Raw genomic sequence first — 16386 nt, 5'->3', positions numbered from 1 at the left:
GCCCTACCCCGTTTCGATCAACCCCCGGAACCCTCCCTAGGCCACGCCCACGGCGAGTAGCCCGTCTCTGGCTCTGCCCCATTTGTGGCCTCGCCCCAGTTCTGGGACCGCCCACTTGTGGTCGCGTCTCTGCCCCCGCCCCCAACCAATGACGCTTTCTCCTGGGACCCCGCCCCTTTAATTCATGGTCGCGTCCCTCCTTGGGATCCGCCTTAAGTCTGGCTCCGCCCCTGCCCGATGACAGACTCATGGCCCCGCCCACCGCCAGTGACTCGCTGGCCCCAAAACCCCGCCCCAATTTCCTTCACGCCCCCATCCCCATTGGTCCCGCCTCACCACCTCCGCCACACCCCGAGACGCTAATTGGTTTCTTTCCAGAGAGCTTTCCCGGGCTCCGATTGGTTTCATCTCTCGCCGTTCCTCCTTTCGATTGGCCCGCCGCGCCCGCTTTCGCGAGGCCCAACACTTGGGTGGGGCGGGGTCAGCGGCGGCGGGCGACGCGGGATTGGTCAGCAGCGCATAGGGGGCGGGCCCGCGCCGCGCGCAGCGCCTCGGCAGGAGCGCGAGGAGCAGCTACCGCCGCCTCAGTCGCCTCAGACTCGGTCGCTTCAGGCTCCGCCGCCACCCGGATCGCCCGGTCATCACCAACCCTCGGCCCCACCCCGGGCTCCGGCTGGCCAGCCGGCGACACGCCCTCCTCCGCGGACAGGTGAGTGGTCGCGGGCGGAGCCGGGGCCGGGGGTCCTGGCCAGGGTCCCGGGGTCGGGCCGGGGTCAGGGCCGGGGATCGCTGTCCGGGGTCGGGGNCAGGTTCCTCCGCGGGGCGCACTGTGTTCGTCTCCTGCACTTGGGGTGCCCCAGACGTGCTCGCCCCTCGCGCCGGGCTGTACGCTGGAAGTGCTGTTTGCCGAAGTGGGTGTTTTTCTGCGTTTCGTCCCTTTCTGAAGTGTATTACTCGTGTGACAAATTAGAAAGTCAGCGAGAAGTCGGGTCAGACGGCGCGGGCTTCCGTTACCCCGTCGCGCCGTGGGCGCGTGGGCCCCGGGCTGCGCACGCGAGCCAACAGCTGTGTCGTTGCCGCGGCTTTCCGCGCGTGACCGCCGGCAGGGGTGTGGGGCGGCGGGGCCCTGACCCTCCCTGCGGCCCGGGCCTCGCGTGCCGCCCTGTGCCGTGCCTGGCCCTCGGCTTGGATGCTGGGCTCAGAGGAGGTGCGGGGGGGGCACCCCTGCCAGGGGAGCCGATGCCTAGTCCCTTCGCAGGGACAGCTCTCCGGATGCCCTTTCGGTCCAGAGAGGCTGTTGGCAAAGGGGGCACCCCGCAGGGCGGCGGGCAGGGACTGGAAGGCCCTCGCGGACCCTCACGCGCGAGCCCGAGTGGCTGTGGCTGGTGTCCACATGCGGGTCTTCGGACACGTGCAGTCGCTGCCTGGTGGTTGTGAGCTCTGCCGTCGTGAGCTCGGTCGTTCTTGCCCGTATGCAGATGTTGTCGTGTGTGCAGGGCACGCTCGGTACCGAGCTTGTGCGACTCCTGCATTCCGTAGCTCGCCCGGACGCAGTAGTGCAAGGCTTGAGAACGCTTTGGTGGTAAAAGGAGGGAGTCTTTCTAGCTGAAAAGACTGGGCACCCGTGTGGGGCTCAGGACTTTGTGACTGGTGTCGCCGTAGGCAGTGCCCATCAGTGGTGATGTCGGACCTCAGAGCAGCTTTACCAATACTCAGGGTTGGAGAAAATATACAACTGGGCGCCGGGGCGACTCAGTCGGGTAAGGTTAAGCGTCTGACTTCGGCCCAGGTCATGCTCTTACAGCTAATGGGTTCGAGCCCCGAGTCAGGCTCTTCGCTGACAGCTCAGAGCAAGGAGCTGCTCCGGATTCTGTGTCTCCCTCTCTTTCTCTCTCTGCCCCTCCCCTCCTTGTGTTCTCTCTCTTTCTCAAGAATAAATACATAAACATTAAGAAAAGAAAATATACAACTTTATGGTTATACTTTTTAAGGTGATTATGAGACAATTTCAGCACATGGGTTCATTTTTCTAGATGGTTAAAAGGAAGCCGTCTTTCTTCCTGTTGTTGGGGGGAGACTGAGAGCACGCTGTATTTACGTTTGCAGGAATCCTGTGAGGTCCTTGAAACAGTTTAGCCATTCAAAGCTGGACGTTGTGTTTCAGTTTGAACAGTTTCATTCCTGGACCGGTAGCCAGTGCCTGGATCGGTTGCTGTGTGTCAATGGCAAAGCATTCTTATTTCACCGAAACCTCAGGGCTTTATTATAAAAGTGAGCACTGAAGCAAATCTTGGGAGATGGGAGTTGTACATCCCTTTGGTAAAGGTCGGTCCTTTGGGCCACAACAAAGAAAAATACCTGCTACTGTACTGGAATCTCTCTCCACGTAAACCCTGGAAGGAACACTGGAGGTCTGGGGCGGCCCCGCGTCTCTGAGCTCAGCCCTGGCGGGTCCCTGCAGGCCCGCGTGTGCCCACTGTCCATGGTGCTGAACACACGCCCTCTGTCTCTTCCTCTTAAATTTCCAGTGTGAGAGGGTTTTTTGGAGTATGTTTAAAAAATCATTTTCAAAATTTAAACAATTAAAGAAAAGTTGAACAGGGGAGTTCTATCGAGCCAGAATGGAAGCATATATTTTAAAAACTCAGGCCATGTTTTTGTCTCTTTTAAAAATGGATAATTGTGCTGACTCAACATTATGCTTTCCCTTACTTAGTCTCCTTCTCGCCAGGTGGGGTTTTTCTTGCTGGAATGTGGACATTAGGTAACAAACCATTGAGATTAAGTGAGATCCTGTTTCTTAACAACCACCCTCTTAAAAAAGTGAACACTTCATTATAATGTATATACATATTTGTATGTAGAGGCAATTTGTCTTTCTCTAAACTCGGTCAGTTGTAGCACCCCTCACACTCATGTGGTACTTCCCAGTCTTCCCAGAGAGGGACTGGGGTCCTCTAAGTATGTGATGGGTTCTTGGGCAGGAACCAGACATTCCTGCTGTGTTGGAGCAACATCTACCTTCTCTTCCATAATTTAAGGACATCTTTGTAAACCATTTTAGATAAATTTAGGTAAAATCTTTATTCTCTTGAGGTTAATTTTGTCTATTGCTTTAGGATTGCCCCTTAGGTTGGCAATAAAAAATAACGGGTACAGAGATTCTTCCATATGGTAGTAAATTGCACATCAAACTATGCACAGTTGTTGACGTGTTTTGTTGTGAGCATCTGAACTAGTTCTTTGGCCTCATCAACTGAATACTTAACTCAGGTCATCCTGTGAAAGAGTAGCCTGTTTTGTTGAGGGAAACTCAGGGCTTCTTTCAGCCTCCTCCACTCTTCAGAAATAGGCTCTGAGTGCCCACTCTTTGCCACGGCCTGTGCTGTGATCTGGAAACCCACAATGGGAATGAGTATTTATCATTGAAGGACTCCATTTTGGGCTGAGGAACGGACATGTAAACTGATGGTTACAGGGGGCTACACTCAGTACTGCAATTGGGACGCGTAGAAAGTTGAGTTGGTGTGTTGAAGAGGGGTAATTCATTTAGGCTGGGAATCAGGGAAGGCTTCAGAGAGGAGGCAGCCTTGGGCTGAGACCTGGAGGGTGAGTTGTAATTGTTTGGGCACGGATGGGTATAAATTGATTGCAAAAAGACAAGAAGGCTGGTGTAACTGGAGAATAGGATGCGTGGTGGTTGAAGGTGTAAAGGCATCGTGGAAGTGTTGGGACTCAGAGGTGTGAGGGTGAGCTGAGGGGAGGCTGTGTGGCAGGCAGAATAATGGCCTCCCAAAGGCGTCCACATGCTAATCCCCAGAATCTATGCATATTCTATGTTATGTGGCAGAGAGAATTTAAGGTAGCACATGGAATGAAGGTCGCTAATCAGCTGATTTTAAAATAAGGAGATTATTCTGGATTATCCTGGCAGGGGAGTAAGGTCCTTAAATACTGAAGAAGAGGTTGTGTCAGAGCACTAAGTGAGGAAGACTACCCATCGTTGCTGGCTTTGAAGATAGAAGGGGTTATAAGTTAAGGCATGTGGGCAGGCTCTGGAAGTGAGGAAAGGTGAGAAAATGGATTCTCCCTCAGAGACTCTTGAAAGGAACACAGCCCTGCCGACACCTTGGTTCTAGCCCAGTGAGACCTTGTGTCTGGCTTCCGACCACTGCTACTGTAAGGTGTGTGTTTTCACTTATGTTAAGCCACTAAATTTGTGGACATTTGTTAGAGTAGCCATAGGAAACATACAATTTGGGACCTCTGGCGAAGTTTTAGTGGGCAAAGTTTAAAGAGGAAATAACCTGGTCAGATAGGCTGTAGAACACAAAATGTTTTAGCTGCTGTNCGCTTTTTTTTTTTTTTTTTAATTTTTTAAATGTTTGTTTATTTTTGAGAGAGAGAGAGAGAGAGAGAACAGAGGAGGAGCAGAGAGGGAAGGAGACACAGAATCTGAAGCAGCTCCAGGCTCCGAGCTGTCAGCACAGAGCCTGATGTGGGTCTCCAACTTGTGAACCGTGAAATCATGACCTGAGCCGAAGTTGGATGCTTAACCAACTGAGCCACCCAGGTGCCCCGGCATGGTTCTGATCCCTCGTTTCATCTTTTTGCAAGACTGGTATTTGAGAGTCTTACCTGGCCTAAGTCCCACCTGAAGGTGTTCGCCTAGTCGTCTGTTCATTCTCACCCTTGCTTATTGCTGTCTCCCACTGGCCCGTTTCCTTTGTGCTGGGCACTCAGGAGATAGTAGACCAGGTCTACATCTACAAGTGGGACTGTGGGGTCATAAGAGGGGCCCAGTTCCAGCCTCAGAGCTGTCGTCAAAGTGTTTTCCAAAGATTTGTTTCTTCACATCCTCTCTAATCCTTTGTATCTTCAGATGTTTTCATTTTTGTCAACTAGATGTGAATGAACTGTCTCACTGTTTTAATTTGCATTTTCTTGATTACTGGTAAGTTTGAAGATTTTTTTATCCATTTATTAGCCACTTGGGGTTCTTCTGTAAATTGTATTCATATATTGTTTGTCCGTTTGTTAGCTGGGTTGTCCTTTTTAAAGCTTTTTAGAAGTTCTTTAGATATTCTGGTTTCTATTTGTGCCCTACTTTTAAAAAAATCCTTTTAAAAATGCTGTTTTGATGAACAGATGTTTAATTTTAATGTAGTCAAATTTATCAATCTTTTCCTTATGGTTTGTGGTTATTGAGTCCTTAAGAAATTCTTTGTTGCCCCAAGTCATAACATATCCACATCTTTAAAAAAAAAAAGCTTGAATATTTGCTTTTTATATTCTACTGTGAACTTATTTTTGTGTGAGGTACAAGGTAGTCATAAAATTTTTTAGAACTTTTCCAAATGCATAACCAATTGTATACCAGGACTGTTTATTGGATACTATCCTTACCTCAGTGATCTGCAGGCTTCCTGTGAAATGTACAAGATTTTACAACTATATGGATCTGTTTCTGATTTCTCCATGTAAATAATGATAATTTCCTTTCTCCCTTCCTACCCTTTAAATCCTTTACTTATTTTTGTCTTATTTCCATTGTTTGAACACTAGATAAAATTATATAGACATTTTGATAAGGCTGTGCTAATGCTTTTTTACATTTTAAAGGCAATACTTTTAGAGCCTTAAATATGAAGTTTGTTATTGTTTCTTGGTGGATTCCTTTTATTAGATTAAGGATGGCCTCCTCTGCTAATAGTTTGATAAAAGATTTTTAAAAGATCATTAATAGATTTTGAATGTTAATAACTTATTTTCTGTATCTGCTTAGATGATTTTATGTTTTTTCTTTAAATTGTGATCGAGAAGAAATATTTTAATCTTTTAATTTTAGACTACCATTGATTTCTTGGAATAAACCATACCTTGTCATGACATACTATATTAAACATTATTATTGTATCCAGTTTGGTAATATTTCAATTTAGGATTTTGGCATGTATTTTCACGAGAAGTATTGACCATAATAATCTTTTCTTGTATTGCCTGTATTCAGATTTGGTATCAAGGTGATGCTTCATCATATCTATAATAGTTTCTGAAAGGGAGGGATTTTTGTTCCTTGGAAATTTGGCAAAGTTGGTTCTTAAATATTCTGGATCTGGACACTTTTAGAACATGGAGACTTGGCACCAGCGTTTATGGCGTTAGAAGGGTCGCAGATCCATTCTTCTCACATTTCATTGGCTAGGAGGAGTCATTCTGGCCATACTTAGTTTCAAATGGAGCAGGGAGGTAGAGTCTTCCATGCCCCAGAGGTTCAGGACAACTGGATACTGGTAAATATTACTAATATTTACCAAACTATAGAGGTTAATTGATATCACTACTGCACAGTTAGCCAAAACTCAAAACTGTGGTTCTCTCTAGGTCTTGTTTGAAGGTTTGCAAATGTGCAAGGTCTGCAAGTATGTTGGTCATCAGGGTCTGATTAGAATGTGAAGCTAGACATGCTGGTTTGTATTTGCAGTGAATAAACCATCCTATTTACTCTCCCCAAAATCCACCTTGAGAATTCTTGCCTCTCTATTTCTCCTTATTGCAGAGGAGGAGTCTCCCTTTCTTACTCCTTTCCACTGATGTAAGTCTTAACTATCCTTCACGGCTGGAACACTTCCCACCTCCTTGCTTAACTTCTGTGTTAACTGACTCGTGATGAATTCTCCCTTCACTACTCACAGTGCCATTCTGAGTAGAGAAAGCAGGGTTCAGATTTGTGTGTGGGTGGTCATTTGATCAAAAGAGTCTTCATATCCAAGCACATGTTTCCCTCCTTTGCCTGGACTCTGCCCTAGGAGGCCAGATATAGTGGACACATTGTATGAAGGTGGCCTCACCATGATCACCGTGATTCATGCCTTTGTATAATCCCATTTTAAGTAGGATTTGCTTCTAACCAATAGAATATGGCAAAAGTAATGGGATGTCACTTCTGTGATTATGTTATATTATATAAAATTCAGTTTGCTAGAAATTCATTTAGAGACTCTCTTTGCTGGCTTCAGTAAGGGGCTATGTTGGGGCAGCCCACATGGCAAGAACTTCAAGCGGCCTCTAGAAGCTGAGGGCGGCCTTCAGGGATAGCTACTGGGAAGCAGGGGCCCTAAGTCCTCAACAAGGAAACAGCCTTTACCATGAAGCCAAGTAAGCTTGGAAGTGAATTCTTCCTCATTTGAGCCTTGTAATGAGAACATGCCTGACCAACACCATGGTTACAGCCTTGTGAGACCCTAAGCAGGGGACCTAGTTGAGCCTGCTCAGACTGCTGACTCACAGAAACTGTAACTAGTTCTGAGTTGCTAAGTTTGCGATAGTTTGTTATGCAGCTAGTGTATCAGATCTTTACTGACCTCCCATTTACCTGCACTAGAAGTGAATTTGGATTGATGAAGGGTAATTTGAATCTAATTGAGATAATCTATTCTTTATTTTTTTTTAAAAAGCTTTTTACCTATTTTTAAAAGCTATACAGATGTTTTGTGTAGAAAAACTGAAGCAAGCAGAAAGGATAAAGGACAACACAAACATTCATAGTCTTACCACACGGGAATAGCCAGTGCATTAGACGCCTGTGTGGCTCAGCCAGTTAAGAGTCTGACTTTTGATTCTGGCCCAGTTTGTGAGAGAACCTTGCTTCTGGCTCTGTGCTGACAGTACGGAGCCTGCTTGGGGTTCTCTCTCTCCCCCTCTCTCTGCCCCTCTCCTGCCTGCGTGTGGGTGTGTGTGTGCATGTGCATGGGGAGTGCTTTCTCAAAATAAATAAATAAACATTAAAAAAAAAAAGAGTAGAAGAGCCAATGTGTTTTTCTACTCTCATATGTGGTATGACATACATATCCTACGTTGGGACTCACTCCATAATGTTTTATGAACAGCTTTCTTTCTTGGTACTACACAGTGAGAATTTCCTTATGTCATATCATAGTCTTCTAAAATAGGATTTTAAATGGCTGCATACTATTCCAGTGGGTGTCCCAGTTGACTGAGCCACTTCCCTGTAGCTGAACATTTATGCTGCTTTAAACTATTTACCATGGTAAATAATGCTTTGATCAATAATCAGTAACAAAAATCATTGTATCACTGATAATTTATGAAAGATAAGTTTCTAAAGGCAGAATTATTAGGTCAGAGCTTGTAGATGTTTTTAAATCTTTTGGTGCTTAACTATCCAGCTCCCAGTGTTTCTATAACATACTATAAAGCTCAAATCTCTGTTTCTGAAACTCACCAGGTTGGAACAGGACAGAACTATTGATTTTTGAGCATTTAGGTTCCTGTTTTCTTAACCCTGTTTGCAAAGTGCTTTTAAATTATTCATTAAAGTGCAGTATGGTCTCTATTTATAGACACATTTGTGTATGAGCTCGCTCCCTTAATGCCTGGGCAAAAAGCCTACGAATTGCTATTATCACATCCCTATCTTTGTGAATCCATTTCTACTCCTCTCCACCCTTTCTTTGTTCTAACCAAATGACACTGAGACACACCAGGTCTTGGAGCCTTGTGATTACTCAGAAGTGGCTTTTCTGAGCTAGCTCTGGCTCTTTTCTTCTTGCCATTCATGAGCTAGTCAACTTCAAAAATATGAGAGATCAGTAGAAAATTATTAATTTGAAAATATTTTACAAAAATATTTTTCTTGATTCATCAAATGAGTGTCTATTTAGAAAATTTCTAAAGTAAATGTTAGTATCAAAAGCAAAATAAATCTATTTCATTCTGTCATCTACAGATGACTGTTGTATAAGCGTAACTTGCTCATAATGTTTATTTGTCTTGAGAGAGAAAGAGAGCAAGTGAGGGAGGGGCGGAAAGAGAGAGGGAGACAGTCCCAAATCAAGAGTTGGACGCTCAGCTGAGTGAGCCACAGGCGCCCCATACTAGCTTATTCTTATATTGATTAGATTTCAGTGACTCGTGTTTCGGTGGAATTTTTGCATCCGTGTCTCTGAGTGAAAATGGTCCATAATTTTCCTTTTCTGTAGCTGTTTTCTCTCTACTTTGAGATGAATACCTGATTTATTAATTTGCAGATTTTTTTCTAATATGCGAATTTAAGGTGGTACATTTCCTTATAAGTAATGCTTCAGCTGCATCATACAGAATTTGATTTGGGGTATTTTCCTTTTTGTTTAATATATGCTATACATGGAATCGTGCCTCTCTCAAGGTCATGTTGAAGCTCTAACCCCCAAAATGATGGTACTTGGAGGTGGAGTTTTAGGGAAGTAATTAGGTTTTGATGAGGTCATGAGTGTGAGGTCCTTATGATGGAATTAGTACCTTATGAGGAGGGACCAGAGAACTTGCCCTCTTTCTCTCTCTCCTCGCCAGGTGAGGATACAGCAGGGAGACCGCTCACCGCAAGGCAGGGAAGCCCCTGACCAGAACCCTGCCTACCCGGCGCTCTGATCTCACTTCCCAGCCCCAAGATCTGTGAGAAATAACAGTCCATTGTTTAAGCCACTCAGTCTATGGTATTTTGTTACATAAGCCCAAGCAGACTATAAGGCAGTTATATTTTCTAATTTCTGTTATGATATTTTAAATTTATAAGTCATTTAGAAGCATATGTAAAATTTTTCAAACGTGTGTATTTTCTTATTCTTCTCCAGCATAATTGCGTTGCCCCCAAATCTTGCTCTTTATAACTTTAATTCTGAGCAGTTTGCTGATGTACATTATAGCCCAGAATATGGACTGTGAGTTTTTGCAAACATGTCCGTGTGCTTGAAAAGAATTAGGTTAGATGTTCTATACATTCCGTTCAGCTGACTTGTAAGGGCACTACTCACATCGTCTGTTTTCTTTCTGTTTTTTTTTTTTTTTGGGGGGGGAGTCTAGTAGTTATATCCATTACTAAGATAATTACCCAATTTCATTATGATTATGGATTTGTCTTATTTCTCCTTGAAGTTCTGTCAATTTTTATTTATATACTTTGAGACCATGTTATTAGGGGCGTGCAAATATAAAATTGTGATGTCATCTTGAAGAACTGAGACTTTAATTATTATGAGTGGTTCTCTTTATCTCTAGTAATGAATCTTTGCCTTTATGGTATCATATGCAATGCTAAAATAGCCATAACAGATTTCTTTAGGCTCATATTTGCATGATACCTTTTTTTTATCTAGTTTCAGCCTTGCTGTATTCTTTAACTTTAGGCATGTACCTTGCAAAATAATCAATTATATTGTTTTTTATCCAGTCTGATAATTTTTATCTTCTAACTGCAACACTCATCTCATTTATATTGAATGTAATTACTAATCTGAGTTTAAGTCCATACTCCTATGATATATTTCTCTTGTCCTACATTTTCTGTGTTTATTTTTCTTTCTTTTCTTACATTATTTTAAAACAGTATTAGGATTTTTAAAAATCATTCTACTCTTATACTCTCTTCAGTGTGTTGGATGTTACATCTTATTTTTCTTTCTTTTCGTGGTTACCATGTAAATTAGATAATGTGTTATTAACTTAGTCAAATAATGCAGTTATACCTGCCTCCTGGACCATGGAGAGATCATAGTGTTTTAGGGCACTTGAACTCCATTCACCCTTTCCAGACTTAGAAGTGCTTATTATTGTGTATTTTAATTCCATACGCTCTTTTTAAGCTCAATGAAATATTAATATTAACAGTGCTGTTATTTAATGTACAGTCAGTGTTCATTTATATTTATTCACATCCTTATCCATTTTTTTGCTTGTTGTTGCTCTCTGACATTTCTGGCATTCATTCTGGGGTCGTTACCCTTCTGCTTGAAGAGCCTTCTTTGGAAGTAGATCAGCTGGTAGTAGAATGCTCCCTCTTTTTTTCTTTCTTTTAAAATTTTTAAAAATGTTTTCTTTTTATTTTTGAGAGAGAGACAGAGACAGCATGAGTGGGGGGGGAGGGGGGCGGGGGTAGAGAGAGAGGGAGACACAGAATCTGAAGATAGGCTCCAGGCTCTGAGCTAGCTGTCAGCACAGAGCCCAATGCGAGGCTTGAACCCATGAACCATGAGATCATGACCTGAGCCGAAGTTGGATGCTTAACTGAGCCACCCAGGTGCCCCTTTTTCTTTCTAAAAGTATTTTGATTTTACTTTTATTTAAAAAATTCTTTAAATATACTTAAATTTTGAGGGGGAATATAATTTACATGCCATAAAATTCACCCTTTTAAAGTTTCTGATTTGTTGGGTTTTGGTATATTTACAATATACCAAATATTGTACCATTATCACTACATAATTGCAGAACATTTTCGTCACATTATAAAGAAGCCTTACAGCTCTTAACAGTAACTCCCCATTCCTCAGTCCCTGCCAACCATCAATCTACTGTCTGTCTCTAAGAATTTGCCTATTAGGGACATTTCATATGAATGGAATCATAAATATGTGGTCTTTTATATCTGGCTTCTTTCACTTAGTATAATATATACTTTTTTTAATTTTAGAGAGAGCATGAATTGGGGAGAAGAACTGAGGGAAAGAGAGAGAGAGAAACAATCTTCTTTTTTCTTTTTTCAGAGAGAGAGGAGGAGAGAGAGAGGGAGAGAGAGAGAGAGAGAGAGAATCTTAAGCGGCCTCTGCCCTGTCCAGAGCCTGACTCGGGGCTTGATCTTATGAACATGAGATCATTACCTGAGCCGAAATCAAGAGTCTGATGCTTAACTGACTGGGCCATCCAGGTGCTAAGAGAGGGGGAGAGAGGGATAGAGTCTTAAGTAGGCTCCATGCTCAGCACAGAGCCTGATGTGGAACATGATCTCACAGCCCTGCATCTATTGAGGTGATCATGTGTTTTTTGTCCTTCATTTTATTAATGTCATTCATTAGATCGATTGATATTTGTATGTTGAACCTACCTTGCATTTCTTGGGTAAATTCCAGTTGGTCTTGGTAGATAATCCATTTTCTTTTTCCTTCTTTCTTTCTTTCTTTCTTTCTTTCTTTCTTTCTTTCTCTCTCTCTCTCTCTCTCTCTCTCTCCCTTCCTTCCTTCCTTCCTTCCTTTCCGTTTATTTATTTTTGAAAAAGAGAGGGAGTGTGTGCAAGTGGGGGAGGGGCAGAGAGAGAAGGAGACTGAGAATTTGAAGCAGGCTCAGCACTGTCAGCACAGAGCCTGACATTGGGGCTCTAACTCACAAACCGTGAGATCATGACCTGAGCTGAAATCAAGAGTCAGATGCATAACTGACTGAGCCACCCAGGTGCCCTGTGGATAATCCATTTTATATATTGCTGGATTTGTTTTGTTAGTATTTTGTTGAGAATTTTTGCATTTGTATTCTTTCTTTCTTTTTCTTTCTATTTTATTTATTTTAATGTTTTATTTATTTCTGAGAGAGAGAGAGAGAGACAGAGAGAGAGACAGCGTGAGCAGGGGAGGGTCAGAGAGAGAGGGAGACACAGAATCTGAAACAGGCTCCAGGCTCTGAGCTGGCTGTCAGCACAGAGGCCAATGCGGGGCTCGAACCCACAAACTGCAAGATAATGACCTGAGCTGAAGTTGGACGCTTAACCAACTGAGCCATCCAGGTGCCCCTTGTATTCTTTTTTAAAACAGTTTTTAGGGGCGCCTGGGTGGCTTAGTTGGTTGAGCGTCCGACTTTCGCTTACGATCTCGCGGTTCGCGGGTTCGAGCCCCGCGTCGGGCTCTGTGCTGACTGCCACCTCAGAGCCTGGAGCCTGTTTCAGCCTGTGACTCCCTCTCTCTCTGACCCTCCCCTGCTCGCGCTGTCTCTCTCTCTCCTAGAAATAAATAAAACATTAAAAAAAAATAAAAGTTTTTATATAAATTCCAGTTGGTTAACATACAGTGTACTATTAGTTTCAGGTGTACAATGTGGTGATTCCATACATCACCCAGTGGTTATCATGACAAGTGCACTTCTTAATCCCCATCATCTCTTTTACCCATTCTCCCACCCACCTCCCTTCTGATAACTATCACATTGTTCTCTATAGTTAGGAGTCTATTGCTTGGTTTGGCTCTCTCTCTTTGTCTCTTTACTTATTTGTTTTGTTTCTTAAATTCCACATGAGTGAAATCATATGATATTTGTCTTTCTCAGACTGATTTATTTCGCTTTGTGTAATACTCTCTGACTCCATTCATGTTGTTGCAGATGGCAAGACTTCATTCATTTTGATGGCTGAATAATATTCCAGGTGTGTGTGTGTGTGTGTGTGTGTGTGTGTGTGTGTGTGTACACATACCACGTCTTCTTTATCGATTCCTCAGTTGATGGACACTTGGGCTGTTTCCATAATTTGGGTATTGTAGATAATGCTGCTTTAAATATTGGGGTGCATGTATCCCTTTGAGTTAGTATTTTTATATTCTTTGGGTTAATACCTAGTAGTGTAATCGCTGGATTGTAGGGTAGTTCTATTTTTAACTTTTTGAGGAAACTCCAAGTTACTTTTCACAGTGGCTGTACCAGTTTGGATTCCCGTCAACAGTGCAAGAGGGTTCCCCTTTCTCCACATCCTTGCCAACACCTGTTGTTTTTTGTATTGTTGATTTTAGCCATTCTGACAGGTGTGAGGCAATATCTCATTGTAGTTTTGATTTGCAGGTCCCTGATGATAAGTGTTGGTGGCCATCTTTTCTGTGTTTGTTGGCCATCTGTATGTCTTCTTTACCCAAAGCAATCTACACATTCAGTGCAATCCCTATCAAAATACCGATAGTATTTTCCACTAGAGCTAGAACAAACAATGCTAAAATTTGTGTGGAACCACAGAAGGCCCCAAGTAGCCAAAGCAGTCTTGAAAAAGAAAAGCAAAGCTGAAGGCATCACAATTCTGGACTTCAAGTTATATTGCAAAGCTGTATTAATCAAAACAGTATGATGTTGGCACAAAAATAAACATGTACATAGATCAGTGAAACAGAATAGAAAACCCAGAAATGAGCCCACAGCTGTATGGTCAATTAATCTTTGACAGAGCAGGAAAGAATATCCAATGGGAAAGAGACAGTCTCTTCAACAAATGGTGTTGGGAACACTGGACAGCAACATGCAGAAGAATGAAACTGGACCCCTTTCTTACACCACACACCATCCATTTAGTCAGAATGAATCAAAAACCTAAAACCTGAAACCTGAAACCACAGAAATCCTAGAAGAGAACACAGGCAATAACTTCTTTGACATCGGTTTTAGCAACTTCTTTCTAGATGTCTCCTGAGGCAAGGGAAACAAAAATGAACTATTGGGACTTCATCAGAGTAAAAAGCTTCTGCACAGCAAAGGAAACCATCAACAAAACTAAATAGCAAGCTATGTAACAGGAGAAGAGATTTGCAAATGACTTATCCAATAAGAGTTCGTATCTAAAATATATGAAGAACTTATAAAACCCAACACCCCCAAAATCAAATAATGGGCAGAAGACATGAATAGACATTTTTCCAAAGAAGACAGTTGTATTATTTTTTTAAACATTTATTTGTTTTTGAGAGAGAGACAGAGTGCGACCTGGGGAGGGTCAGAGAGAGAGGGAGAGACAGAATCCCAAGCAGGCTCCAGGCTCTGAGCTGTCAGCACAGAGCTCGATGTGGGGCTCAAACTCATGAGTTGTGGGATCATGACCTGAGCCAAAGTCAGCTGCTTAACTGACGGAGCCACCCAGGCTCCGACAGTTTTATTCTTAAGGCAAATTGGTCTATGTATTTTTTTTTTTCTTAAGATATCTTTGGTTTTGATACCAGGGTAAAACTGGCCTCCTAGAATGAATTGAGAAGTTTTCTTTCCTATTTTTTAGAAGAGTCTGTGAGGGATTGGGGTTAATTCTTCTTAAATGTTTGGTTTAATTCACTAGTGACACCATCTGGTCCCGGACTTTTCCTTATGGGAAGTTTCCAATTACTAAATCAATGTCTTTTCAGATTTTCCATCTCTGATTGAATCAGTTTTGATAGTTCGTGTCTTTCTAGGATTTGTCCATGTCACCTAGGTTATCTAGTTTGATGGCAAATGATTATTCATAATATTTCTTTATAATCCTTTACTTCTGTAAAGTTGTTAGCTTCATTTCTGAGTTTAGTAACTTAAGCCTTCTCTTTCTTTTTCTTGGTCAGTCTAGATAAAGATTTGTCAGTCTGTTGATCTTTTCAAAGAACTATCTTTTGGTTTCATTGTTTTTACTCTGTTGCTTTGTATTTTCTGTTTCATTTCTTTTTGTTCTAATCTTTGTTTTTTTCCTTCTATTTGCTTTGGGTTTAGTTTGCTCTTTTCAAATTTCTTAAGGTGGAAGGTCAAGTTATTAATTTGAGATAGTTCTTCCTTTTTAATATAGGTCTTCATGACTACATGTTCCTCTTTAAAAAAATTTGTTTTTAGTGTTTATTATTGAAACAGAGAGAAACATAGCTTGAGTGGGGGAGGGGCAGAGAGAGGGAGACATAGAATCCGAAGCTGGCTCCAGGCTCTGTGCTGTTAGCACAGAGCCTGATGCGGGGCTTGAACCCACGAACCATGAGATCATGACCTGGGCCGAAGTCGGATGCTCAATCGAGTGAACCACCCAGGTGCCCCTACATGTTCCTCTAATCACTGCTTTTACTGCCTCTTGTTAAGTTTTGGTATGTTGTGTTTTCATTTTCAGTCATTTCCAAGTATTTCCAAATTCCCTTGTGATTTCTTCTTTGATTGCTTGCTTATTTAGAGGTATGTTATTTAATTTCCACAAATTTGTGAATTCCTTAAGTTTCTATTATTGGCTTCTAATTTTTTTCCTTGCTGTCAGAGAACATACTTTGTATGATTTAAAGTCTTTTAAATTTTGATCTGTTCAAGCATCTGATCTGTCCTAGATAATGCTCTGTGTGTAGTTTAAAATAACGTATTTTCTGTTTTTTGAATAGAGTGCCCTGTAGATATCTGTTAGATCTAATTACTTTATAGTGCTGTTAAAATCTTCTCTTTCCTTGCCAATCTGTCTTGTTCCATCCTGTACTGAAAATGGGATATTGAAGTCTCCAACTATTATTGTGATTTGTCTAATTCTCCCTTTATTTTTGTTAATTTTTTGTTTCATACATTCTGGAGCTCAGTTGTTAGAATCATATGTATGTAGTTGTTATACCTCTTGATGAATTGACCCTTTTGTCATTATAAAATATCCTATGTTGGGGTACCTGGGTGGCTCTGTCGGTTGAGCATCTGACTTTGGCTCAAGTCATGGTCTCATGGTTTGTGGGTTCAAGCCCTGCATTGGGCTCTGTGCTGACAGTTCAGAGCCTGGAGCCTGCTTTGGATTCTGTGTCTCCCTCTCTCTCTGCCCCTCCCCCATTTATACTGTCTCTCTCAAAAATAAGTAGACATTTAAAAAATTTAAAAACCCTGTCCTTTGTCTTTAGTAAT

At 42.4% G+C, this 16386-nt stretch overlaps 1 protein-coding gene across 13 annotated transcripts in view; it reads left to right on the top strand.

The window, feature by feature from the left end:
- The first annotated feature begins 575 nt into the window (after positions 1-575).
- Positions 576-16386, top strand: part of PCBP3 (poly(rC) binding protein 3) — a 258218-nt gene continuing 242407 nt past the window's right edge. For all 13 annotated transcript variants that reach the window (XM_077755404.1, XM_077755403.1, XM_077755402.1 and 10 more), the window contains exon 1: positions 576-709. The gene's annotated coding sequence lies outside the window, so the exon portion shown is untranslated. The remainder of the gene's footprint in view (positions 710-16386) is intronic.

Source organism: Crocuta crocuta, unplaced genomic scaffold (genome assembly GCF_008692635.1).
Source record: "Crocuta crocuta isolate KB4526 unplaced genomic scaffold, BGI_CrCroc_1.0 scaffold675, whole genome shotgun sequence".
Taxonomy (NCBI): Eukaryota; Metazoa; Chordata; class Mammalia; order Carnivora; family Hyaenidae; genus Crocuta; species Crocuta crocuta.
Note: the sequence above shows the minus strand (reverse complement) of the source record. Positions and strands in the feature narration are given on the sequence as shown.